The sequence below is a fragment of the Myxocyprinus asiaticus genome, chromosome 36 (genome assembly GCF_019703515.2).
Source record: "Myxocyprinus asiaticus isolate MX2 ecotype Aquarium Trade chromosome 36, UBuf_Myxa_2, whole genome shotgun sequence".
NCBI lineage: Eukaryota > Metazoa > Chordata > Actinopteri > Cypriniformes > Catostomidae > Myxocyprinus > Myxocyprinus asiaticus.
In genome coordinates, this window is record NC_059379.1 from 8,422,625 (window position 1) to 8,434,818 (window position 12,194).

At 40.0% G+C, this 12,194-nt stretch overlaps 1 protein-coding gene and 1 long non-coding RNA gene across 3 annotated transcripts in view; one reads left to right on the plus strand and one right to left on the minus strand.

Moving 5' to 3' along the window:
* sdk2b (sidekick cell adhesion molecule 2b) overlaps positions 1 to 12,194 on the plus strand; it is a 490,694-nt gene that overhangs the window by 29,214 nt on the left and 449,286 nt on the right. The window lies entirely within an intron of this gene.
* Positions 8,458 to 12,049, minus strand: LOC127426712 (uncharacterized). The gene is made up of 2 exons (XR_007894845.1): positions 11,144 to 12,049; positions 8,458 to 11,071 (listed from the first exon to the last, which is right to left on the minus strand). It is a non-coding gene; the product is annotated as an uncharacterized LOC127426712 (long non-coding RNA).

Here is a 12,194-nt window from a genome sequence, read left to right on the forward strand (position 1 = left end):
TGGTCCATCCACACTGAAGTCATTGTGAAGAAGGCTCATCAGCACCTCTTCTTCCTGAGACGGCTGAGGAAGTTTGGAATGAACCGCCACATCCTCACACGGTTCTATACCTGCACAGTAGAGAGCATCCTGACTGGCTGCATCACTTCCTGGTACGGCAATAGTGCCGCCCACAACCGCATAGCACTGCAAAGGGTGGTGCAAACTGCCAGACACATCAGAGGCGAGCTTCCCTCCCTCCAGGAAATATATACAAGGCGGTGTGTGAAAAAAGCTCGGAGGATCATCAGAGACTCCAGCCACCCGAGCCCTGGGTTGTTCTCACTGCTACCATCAGGTAGGCGGTATCGCAGCATCAGGACCCGCACCAGCCAACTTCATGATAGCTTCTTCCCCCAAGCAATCAGACTTCTGAACTCTTGATCTCCCACGATCAAATACATCAGCACTGCACTTTATTACCCTTACTCTTGAATCTCACACCGGACTGTCATAAATTATATTATTATTATATTCTCTCTTAATAACTGACCATCAACCGACAGCTGAATGTCAATACAGTACAATACTGTACATTCTATATATACACTTTTTATTTTATTTTTTATTTTTATTGAATAATGTGTATCTATATAGTGCGTATTGTATACTGTACAGTGTATGTTATTATTTGTATATTGTTGAGTGTAATTATGTGTATATAAGATGTTTAAATTGTGTTGTGTTAATTTGGAGTTATTGTAAATTGGTACTGTCTCATCACTGTCACGACTGCTATGTTGATCGGAACTGCACCCAAGAATTTCACACACCATTGCACTTGTGTATATGGCTGTGTGACAATAAAGTGATTTGATTTGATGATATCCCAACTAATCGGTGCAATGATGACATATGGTGGTAGGATTGATGCAGGATGAGGTCGGATGTGGGGTGGATCATGCCTGCGTGAAAATGCATCCGATTTGCTATTCTTGCTGCCAGGGTGGTAAGTGACGGTAAAATGTAACCTGGTGAAGAACAATGACCATCGGGCTTGATGTGAATTCAGTCTCTTGGCTGCCTTGATGCATTCAAGGTACTTGTGATCAGTGATAACATGGAACGGATGGACTGCCCTCTTTAATCCTTGTTCCCCACATAGTTTTGTTCAGCAGAATTTAACTTTCTGGAGAAAAATGCAAAAGGGTAAAACTTGCCTGGGGTACCGTGACATTGTGACAGGACCGCTCCAATCACACAATCAGAAGCATCTACTTCAATGACGAAAGGAAGATTGGGGGTCGGGGTGTTTCAGTATAGGAGATTGTAAAGCTTGACTTGAGGGAGATGAAGGCTTGGTATGCGCCGTCGTTCCATGGCAACTTGTTGGGTTTTCCCTTGAGCAATGACGTGAGCGGTGCTGCAATGATACTGTAGTTTCTGATGAAGCAGCGGTAGAAATTGGCAAAGCCCAGAAATTGCTGTAGTTCTTTGATTGTGGAAGTTCGAGGCCATTCGGTAACTGCTGTGATTTTAGAGACATCCATTTCTACACCTTGGTGGCTGATATTGTAACCTAGGAATGTGGTATGGGAGATATGAAACTCACATTTCTCTACCTTGACAAATAACCGGTGTTCCTGGAGACATGATAGGACTGTTCTGACATGTTGGATATGTTGTTTTTTGTTTTGAGAGTAGATGATGTCATCAATGTAGGCCACCACACACTGATTCAGTAGGTCTCTGAAAATCTCATTGACTAAAGACTGGAAAACAGAAGGGGTGTATGAAGTCCATACAGCATGACCAGATATTCATAGTGCCCCCTGGTGGTGATGCAGTTTTCCACTCATCTCCTTCTCTGATTCTGATGAGGTTATAAGCACTTCTTAGATCGAGCTTAGTATAAATCTTAGCCTCACAGAGTTGTTCAAGGGCTGAGGGGATAAGTGGCAGTGGGTAACGGTATTTCAAGGTGACAGAGTTCAGGCCTCCATAGTTGATACATGGACGTAGACCTCCATCCTTTTTCTCCATGAAGAAAAAAACCTGCAGCTGCTGGAGAGGTGGAGGGACGGATGTAACCAGAGGCAAGGGCTTCCCAGATGTAAGTTTTCATAGCTAGCATCTCAGAGCGTGACAATGGATAAGCCTTGCTTCTCGGTAGAGCTGTATTAGGCAGAAGTTCAATGGCGCAGTCCCATGGATGGTGAGGAGGAAGTTGAGTAGCTTTGACTTTACTAAAACTTCATTGAATTCTGCATACTTCTCGGGAATCATGGTTACTGTTTGGAATTCAGGGCTTTCAATGCTGGTGGTAAGACAAGGCATGGAGACAGCAACATGGAGACAATGTTCATGACAGAAACTTGACCATTTTGTGAGCTCACCTTGGTTCCAGGATATAGAAGGATTGTGGATGGCCAGCCAGGGATGACCCAGGATAAAAGCGTGATTGGGTGAGTTTGACATACAGTGAAATGTTCTCCACATGAAATAGTCCAATCTTGATGGTTATGGGACAGTCTGTTGGGTTATACCAGTACCAATGGGAGCGTTGTCAACTGTGGTGATATTAATCGTTGGAATGCATTGAACGGTGGGTATATTGAGTTCTTGCGCGATCTCTTGATTTATGAGATTCACAGCAGCCCCATAATCCACTAAAGCTGTAACATTTTATATGATCACCAATGGAGATCTCTACAGGCAACAGAAAACTGTGAAGGATAAGTGATATAAAATTTGTGGTACTCACTTTCATCCTTGATTCAAGGGATCTTGATTTCGTGTGAGCATGCAGCATTGAGAGGACCTGATTCACCACAGTAATATCAAAGTTTTCGTTATGTCAACGTTGGCGTTCCTCCATAAAAACACGGGTGTAAACAACTTGCTTGGGTTTGGGTGATTCAGTGGATGCCTGTGCCTGTACTGAGACTGTAGAATTAGAAGTGGAGTGAAACTATGGCTGTGGAGCATTACGAAGCAGGTTATCCATCTTGATAGCCATGGTAATGAATTCAGAGTAGAATCCTCACCCTTGCATGTCAGTTCAACCTTGAGTTCTTGGTGAAGCCCCTGGCGGAAAACAGTTTTCAGAGCGACATCGTTCCACCCACTTTGAGCCGCTAGCATCCTGAACAGAATTGCGTAGTCTGCTGCAGATTGATGGCCCTGGCATAAATGAAGCAGCTGAACAGAGATATCTTGACCACCCACTGGATACTCGAAGACTTTGTGGATCTGTTGAATGAAGTAGTCAAACGAGATCTGGATTTGAGGATCTTTGTCCCAAACAGCAGCGGCCAATCGAGTGCTTTACCGGTAAGCAGAGCAATAATAAAGGTACATTTCTTGGCATCTTGATTAAACAATTCAGGTTGAGTAGAGAAATAAACTTTACACTGTCGTAAAAAACTCCGGCATTTCTCAGCAGAACCATCAAACTAGTCAGGAAAAGCAAGGCTTACCGGTTTAGCATGGGGAGCTGGCAGTGAGTGAATGTAGTGAGTTACCGGTTTAGCATGGGGAGCTGGCAGTGAGTGAATGTAGTGAGTCAAACATTCGTTGGCGGCTCATAGGTTGTTCAGCTGGTCTTGATAACCCTTTAAAACCTTGCACTGGTGTGCAAATGCAGCCTGGAGCAGGCAGATAAATCCAATGAACCAAACAGACAGTCCAACCAGGCAAACAAAACAAAGGGTTATCCAATAAGCAGTAAATCCAGAAAAACAGGCAATGGTCATTACATGAATCAATAAACAATGGCAATGGAAAAACACGTGGTAAGGCAGGGTAAACTGGCAATACTTCACACAGAACAATGGAACTGCATGGCTATATATACATGTGGTAAACAGGAAATGAGCAGTGAAGAAATGGGTGAAGATCAGTATTCAGGAGAGAGCTCCCTCTGGTGGTTGGTAGGATGGGTAACAACTTCAGATGTTACACTATTTCAGAGACCCTCCATTTCATTTATTATTAGCAACTAAATTGCTAAAGAAAAAGCAGAATTGAAAATGTTATTGTGTACAATCAGTGCCGGCCCAGATTCTGTTGGGGCCCCAGGCAAGATTTCAGATTGCAAATCAATTCCCCCCACTTAAGAAAAACAATGTGTTTAATACGGGCCTTTCGCCCCTGCAACAGGGGAGCTTTTTACTACAAATATTATCCTTTCACTTACTGGACAGTTATTGAATTGATTTATATATATATATATATATATATATATATATATATATATATATATATATATATATATATATATATATAATCACCTTGAACAAAATTGAAAATGACAAATAAGTATTTTGTTTCAAAATAAATGTGATAATTTCCAGGATATTTATTAGCTACATAAATTTACAACATTTAAAAAAAATAAATAAATAAATATTAGCTCAAATTGCCTCAAAATAAACCTTTAGACATTACACACAGTGATCTTATAGAAGAGGAACCTTTTGCAGTTCATAGTGACAAATGGGTGTTTAGGAAAGTACTGTGGTAGTTTTTATGCTGTGTAGTGTTTTGGGAGAAAACAAAATTAAAGTGACACCACAGAGCCTTTAGCCCCATTGTACCCTATATTTGATGCTGTGTCAATATAGGTTGCATTCCATTCTGAAGTGATCATCCCTATGCCCTATTGACCCTTTGCTATGCCCCACCTAAAAACCGTTTCTGACCAGTCCTGTCTTAGCAACTGTTGGCCCACCGCCATTTCTCTGACAAACATTTGCCTTTTTACAATGAGAGCCTACGGGAGTAATGTGTGTTTGAGTCGTTTTAAGCTGGATTTATCTAAATTATCCAAAATATGTTTAAACCTTTGTTGCTGGTACACTTGTAATAGTGACACGAGGTACCTAGAGAGGATACACTCAGTGTTTTTTCTTTGGTTTAAAAAACATAAATATTGAAAAGAGCATGCTATGGATTAAAGTGTGTCATTTCTCATTCCCAAATGAACATGTATGACATCACATTTCCTCCAAAGTAAATTAAAGCTAACAACTGAACATTAATTTATTTACATATTGATTCAGGTCTTAGTAAAGGTGATAGTAAATAAAGGTTCACAGCATCAAAATTAGTGTGTTATGAGATGTTACAAGCAGTTATTTTCACATACACTAATGTTATGAGGTTTGCAATCGCTACCAAATGACACTTTTCTCTTTTTATGTGACTGTTATGATCGTTTGCCTCAATTCTGATTCACAGTCTGCACAGTTTTCAATCAAATTACTGTGTAATTTAACAATTTATTTTACAAAAAATTCAGATAAATATGCTTTACAATGTCACTCTTCATTCCAGCCCACATAATAATATGATCCATTCCATTTATGTGGATATTTTGCCAAAAACCCATTCATTCTTATGGGGAGATCTGCAGAGCTTGTCAGAGAGAACGACTGTAACCAAGGGGGGCGGAGCTTAGCAAAGGGTCAAGTCCCTTTGAAGACTTCCCATACACTGTGTGAGCTTTGAAAGGCTAAAAGGTGTGGGGCGCAAAAATGAGGGTCATTCTGAACTCACTTTTTATGTAAATTCACATAGTATCACACAGTAAGGACAACAAAACGCTTGAAAACTGACACACAGTTTAAAATACACTGTAGGATTTGGTCTTAACTGTAGAGAGCACATCAATATGAAGACAAAGCCACATCCCGGACATTTTTAACTAATTTTGATATCCCAGCCGGACGCTTCTTTCAGGTCCGAAAAGAGGATATGTCCTGGAATAAAATGACGTATGGTCACCCTATGTAACCATTTATCGGTACTGAAAGGATGGTAGTGAAACATTTTGCACAGGGGTAAAAAAAAGAATTCTCTCATGCAGCACCCCACTGTCATTTTGCGCCCTATGCCACAGGCCAGCCATGTGTACAATGACAAAAGTATTCATTCTATTTATTGGACATATTGTGATTCCTATCTCTGTGCAATTAGCCTTCTGAGTTCTCTTCTTGAATTCACAATTGTAAGAATTTTTATCGACATATCAAACTGACAATACTTTATACAGCATACATGTGCAGCTCAACTTGATGAGTGTGGAGTTGAAATCTTTCCATTCCTTTATTTTCCTGGAAGGCATTGTGTTGGCTGAAGGTTGACCCAGGGTGGTCTCTCTGATGAGATCTTTTTTCAGATACAGTTTCATACTTTTCTTCAGTGTTAAAGATGAGAGCAGTTTCCTCCTACACAAACCCTTGAAAAACCCACCGCATCAAAAAAAAAAAAAAAAAAAATATATATATATATATATATATATATATATATATAATAATAATAATAATAATAATAATCTTTCTGCACATGCCAACCTCTTCAACTTTCCCTTAAATTATCAGTACCTTATAAAATGTATTATTCTCCTTCAGTTAAGTTGAACTTCAGTATCAGTGGCACAAGCAATAAACTGTAAGATACATACAGGGGCATCGAACCAGGGGTAATGGTGGACCTGAATAACAGGGGCCCTTGCTGGAGGGGGGCCCACTGAAAGACTTATAAATAAATTATTCACCAGTTTGCTGGTCACATTATTAGCAAATACACAATTTACATTTAACAGTGTGAACAATAATCTTACCTTGCTAAATAAAGTGACGAGCACAAATCAAATTTTCTGTAAAAAAAAAAAAAAAAAGAAATATCTGCCGTGACTCACGCACCTTCAAACCTCTTTTACATCAGTGGTAAGTTAATCATCAGATGTTAATCTACAGTATGATGCCTGAAGTTTTTTCTCAAGATCTCAATGAGACAGGCTAAATGTGGAATTTTCCTAACATTAAGCCACCAAAAGTATTTATAAGGAACAAAATCATGACGACTTATGAAACAATGAATTAAAAAAAAAAAAAGTGATGAAAAATGAAAAAGTGTTGTTTGTCACAAATATACAAGGTGGAACAAACAAACAAACAAATAAAAAACAGGTAAAGAATTTCACTGTCATAGAAACAAAAATACATTTGAATTAAAATAATGCAAAATATGTTTTCATGGCTATTTAGAAATACTTTTTTATATAAATATTTTTTATAATAAACAAATTATAAAAAATAAATATAACAATATAAATATAATAATGATAAATATAATAATAAATATGAGTATATGTATATAAATATGTTTTGTAATATTTTAAGTTAATTTTGGACCCTGTGTAAATGTCAGTTAGCAAGTTAAGACTTGATAAAACTACCCGAGAGCAGTAATGCCACAGAATAAACTGAACAACCTGGCACTTATCTCATTTCAGAGATCTTATGGTGACTTTGCCAACAAGAAAATTTGTAAGTGTATACATGTATAACTTATTTTGTTAGTAGGCAATTTTTATTTATTTATTTTTAATTTTGTTATTATCATTACTTATTATTATTATTATTAGTAGTAGTAGTAGTAGTAGTAGTAGTAGTAGTATTTATTGTTTGATTCAAAGTATATTTGTGTTTGGAAATAAAATAAAAAGTTGTGAATTACTTGTACATTATATACCAATGTTATATTTTCATCTAAAAGTCATACATAACCCATCATGTGCTCTTCAGTCAGGTGCAGTGGCATGCCGGTCCTTCATACATCTTGATTTGTCAATAGCTACAATTTTAATTACATCTGATTGCTGTCAGCCTGCCAGGCTGGAAGGGGAAAGAAATATTGATTTGCGATTTCTAATTGATTAATTGCCAAACTGGTGAGCAATTTGTTATTCCTTTTTACAGTCCTTATCATGTTCCACAAAACAAAAGACAAACAGGAGAGACCTGGGTCAATTGAAATACTGTGTATTAACCCACTGTATCGCAAATAAGAGCACACATCAAAGTAATATTGCCATTGCTTTAATACTTGCTAATATTACTAAACAGTTTTTGCCATTATATTGTACAAATTCTTTTAGCTATCAGGAATAATATGGTTCAAGCAAAAGTCAAAGTGGTACCTACATTTTAATTATTTTACATGAGTTAAATCCTTTTTACTAAAATATATTGACCAGCAGAAGTCAGAGTAAACCTCTCTCAGGGTAGAAGTCAGGGTAAAAAGGCCTTGTTATATAGTGTTTTGTGCAGCACTGTGAGTAGTTTGCTAGGAAATTAACACTGGGACCAAATGACAATTCATCACGCAAGATTATATGGCAGTTATGGTGGCTGCAGATAGTGGGGAAAGCAGCCAAAAAATGGTTTTACACCTACAGAATCTTTAATTTGTGTGGCCGTTTTTCCGTCTCAAACAGCATTTGCACCGCCATTTGGAAATGGAGGAGAGGATATATGTTTGTTATTAAACAGGAAAGAGCAGCACGCTGGATGCTGAAGTTCTTCCCCATTCCGAAGTCCTCTGTTCTCAGCTCTATAAAGCATAAAAGCACAGGGTAATAGAAGTACTAGCTTCTTAGCTGTCTGTTCCTTTAGCGATTGTGTCTGGTAAAAAAAAAAAAAAAAAAAAAAAACATGTACATCGCTGCTGTTGAAGCAATGTGTGTAAAGTATTTAAAATACTTTCTCCCATCCAAGGTGTGACAAGGAGGAGGCGTGGCCGGGCCATGAGGGTGCATGGCCGGCGCTGAGTCAATCAGTGGTAGAGAGAGATAAAGGAGAGCTGGAGATGCCAGTCTGGGAGAGAGAGAGAGACACACATGGCCGTGCTGTGTGTGTGTGTGTGTTTGTTTTTTTATGTTGTTTTAAGTTCCCATCTTTTTATGTTGTTTTAAGTTCAGTTACGTCATTAAAGCTATGTTGACTGTCCTGCCGGTTCCTGCCTCCTCCTTGCCCATCCTGAACCCATTATACAAGGTTAATATGCAGAGAAAACTATAAGTAATCCATCTGTAGGTTATTTCCAATTCCATTTGGTAGTGGTGCAGAAATGACACACTTCACCTTTAAAATCCTCAAATATCCACCTTTAGGTGAACTTTTTCCAAACAATGGAATCAAAATATTCTTATGTTTGTTTGAGCAACTTTGACTCAACAACTGGCATACTTTTGGGATGGGACTATCTGTTTGATGATATCTGTTTGTCTAACCAATGAATAATATGAGGAGTGTTCATAAAATTCTGTTTGGTGACACCTGTGGCCCACACATTACACACGCACCTTTAAAGTCCACTTCAAATCCAGTTTTTAGTTGCAACTTTCAAATTTAAATTTTGCCAAAAGTTATTGCCAAAGGTATTGCATAGGTAATGCTAGTTCTGCAATTCAAAGTGTTATAATGTTATCAGTTTCAAATGCTCTCTGATAGTGTTTCTAATAGACTGAACCCCACCAGCTGGGGCACGGGCATGGCAGTAATTTTGCATGCAGCATGAAGGCTGCCTGTCTTGGCCCCACAGCAGTACAAAGTGGGTGGGCCTTTTAATAGACATACTAGACAAAGTGTTGAGAGAGAATGTGCAGTTCAGAGACCCCTAAAGCCCAGAAGAGAGAAAGAGAAAAGAGAAAGACAGGCAAGATAGACCAGATGCTATACATCTGGATGTAATGGCCTTGGTGCTGCCCATGTGTGACAAGAGGGGCAAATCAGCCTTCAGTTTGGAGACATTTTGCAGCCCTGTAATCAAAGACAAAATAAGGAAATAAGAGACTGAAGGAGGAATTGGAGGGCTTCCCATTGAACAAACAAAATAATGGCAAAGCAACCATTTCAGAGCAAGTTGACAGCCTTTTTTAAGCAACTGTAGAGGAACAAAAGGGGCTTGTGAACAGATGTTGATTGGAGTATTTGTCTGTGAACGTGTTTACGGCACAACCACATACCACGTACACAACCCCACTCATACCCTCTTAAAGGATGGAAATAGCCTCTTTCGGCCTGTGAACTTATTCAGGTAGACTACTGAATTCAAAGAAAATGTACACTGCCTGCAAAATGGCTAGTCTTCGCAATCTGCCATGGCACACAATGACCAAATCTCTCTCTCTCTCTCTCTTTTGATTTCACTCTGTGTGTCTCTCTCCTCTTTCTTTAAGTTGAAAAGCCAAACGACATTCTTTTTAGTGTAAATGCAAGAAATGTGCCACAGGAGTGGCCTTGAAATCTGGGTAAATCGGTAAAGCTCTTTAAATCATAAAACATCAAAAAGTGATATATTTAACTGCAACATTGCAAAAAAAAAAAAAAAAAAAAAAAAAAAAATAAAATAAACCTAAAAAAGATTGTGTTATATAAAATAAAGAACAAAAACTGAAAAAATAAACTTAAATCAAGAAATAAGATATTATTCAAGATATAAGAAAACAGGACCCATATTTACAAAAAATCTTTAGGCTAAAAGTAGCTCCTAATGTGGAAATTTAGGAGCAACTCATAAAAATAAGGGGTGTGTCACTCCTAATTTTAGGACTCGTAAAATTTTAATCTAAGAGTAATTCATGAAGCATTTTAATGCTAAAAGTAGCTCCTGTCATGAAATACCTTGAGAACTCAAGAGCTGTGATGAAGAGAGTTCTTTATTTGAAAAACAACAACAAAGACAGGCTGTAATCCCAAACTGAGGAGTTATCACCCCGGCAGAGAGAGAGGGCGACCAGCAATAATCCAAAGGGCATGGCAGAGATATATCCAAAACAGGCTGAGGTGAAGAGAGAACCGTAATGACAGGCAGAGGTCAGAACCAGGGTATAAACAGTCCGTAATGCTTCCAGGGTGAGGCAGAGATTCAAAGTCAGGAGGCAGGCAGGAGTCGAAACTGGGCAGACTAAACAGACAAACTGACAGATTACTAGAAATTATGGCTGGACTGAATGGTAACAGCACAAAACAATCTGACACAAGACAGCTTACGAGAGGTGAATATATAGGGAAGGAGATCAGTGTGGAATGAGGAACAGGTGCCGATCATAATGAGTAGCCATGATGATAAACTAATTAGCCAATAGGTTAGCAGAACATAGTCAGCACATGGCACTTGTCAAAAAGAACCAAACAGACACATGTAGATGGAATTCCTCGATGAGCGAGTGATCCAGAATGTCCCGGGCTGGAACCCAACATCTCTCCACCGGTCCACAATGTATTGGAATCCCCATCCCCACCTCCTGGCATCCAGCAATCCCTCTCTGGCATACGTCTCCCAGTCCACAATATATTGGAATCCCTGTCCCCACCTCCTGGCATCCAGCAATCTCCTGACAGTGTAAACGGGGACCCCAACCATAATATGGGGAGGTGGGGGTGGGGATGAAACGGGTGGACTGTGGGAGCTTAGACAAGCAGGTTTAATATGGGACACATGGAATCCAAGATGTACTCTTCGCAGAGAGCGGAAGCTTAAGCTGAACCACTGCTGGACTGAGCACCTTAATTATAGGGTATAACCCGATGAACTGAGGTGCCAGCTTGCGAGCCGACATCCTGAGAGGCAGGTCCCTGGTGGAGAGCCACACCCTCTGCCTGCAAACATAAGTAGGTGCCCGAGACTGGTGACGATCAGCCACAGCCTTAGTGTGTCCCTCAGTCCAGAGGAGCGCTTTCCTAGCTCTCCTCCAAGTGTGACAGCACTGCTCAATAAAAGTTTGGACTGAGGGAACCAAGGCTTCTGCCTCCTGTGAATGAAAGAGAGGGGGCTGGTAACTAAGACAGCACTGGAAAGGGGAAAGACCAGTAGATGACACGGTCAAGGAGTTATGGGCATATTCGGCCCATGTTAGCTGCTGACTCCAGGATGAGGGCTTATGGGAAGCCAGGCATTGGAGCATCCGCTCAAGGTCCTGGTTGGCCTGCTCAGACTGCCCATTGGTTTGAAGATGGAATCCTGATGACAGACTTACCGAAGTGCCAATCTGCTGACAGAACTCCAGAATTTAGAAATTAACTGGGGCTCCCTGTTGGAGACCACATCCACCGGAAGGCCATGTATCAGGAAAACATGGTCCACCACCAGTACAGTCTCCTTAGCTGAGGGGAGTTTGGGATGGGGAATAAAATGGACCGCCTAGGAAAAATGGTCCACAATGGTGAGGATCACCGTATTACCACTGGATAGAGGCAGCCCAGTGACAAAATCCAGGGCAATATGGGACCAGGGGTGGGAGGGGATGGGGAGGGTTTGGAAGATACCAATGGGAGGATTGTTGTTAGATTTGTTGTGCGCACAGACCAAGCAGGCAGCCACAAACCAGTGAACATCCTCAGCCATGGCAGGCCACCAAAATCACT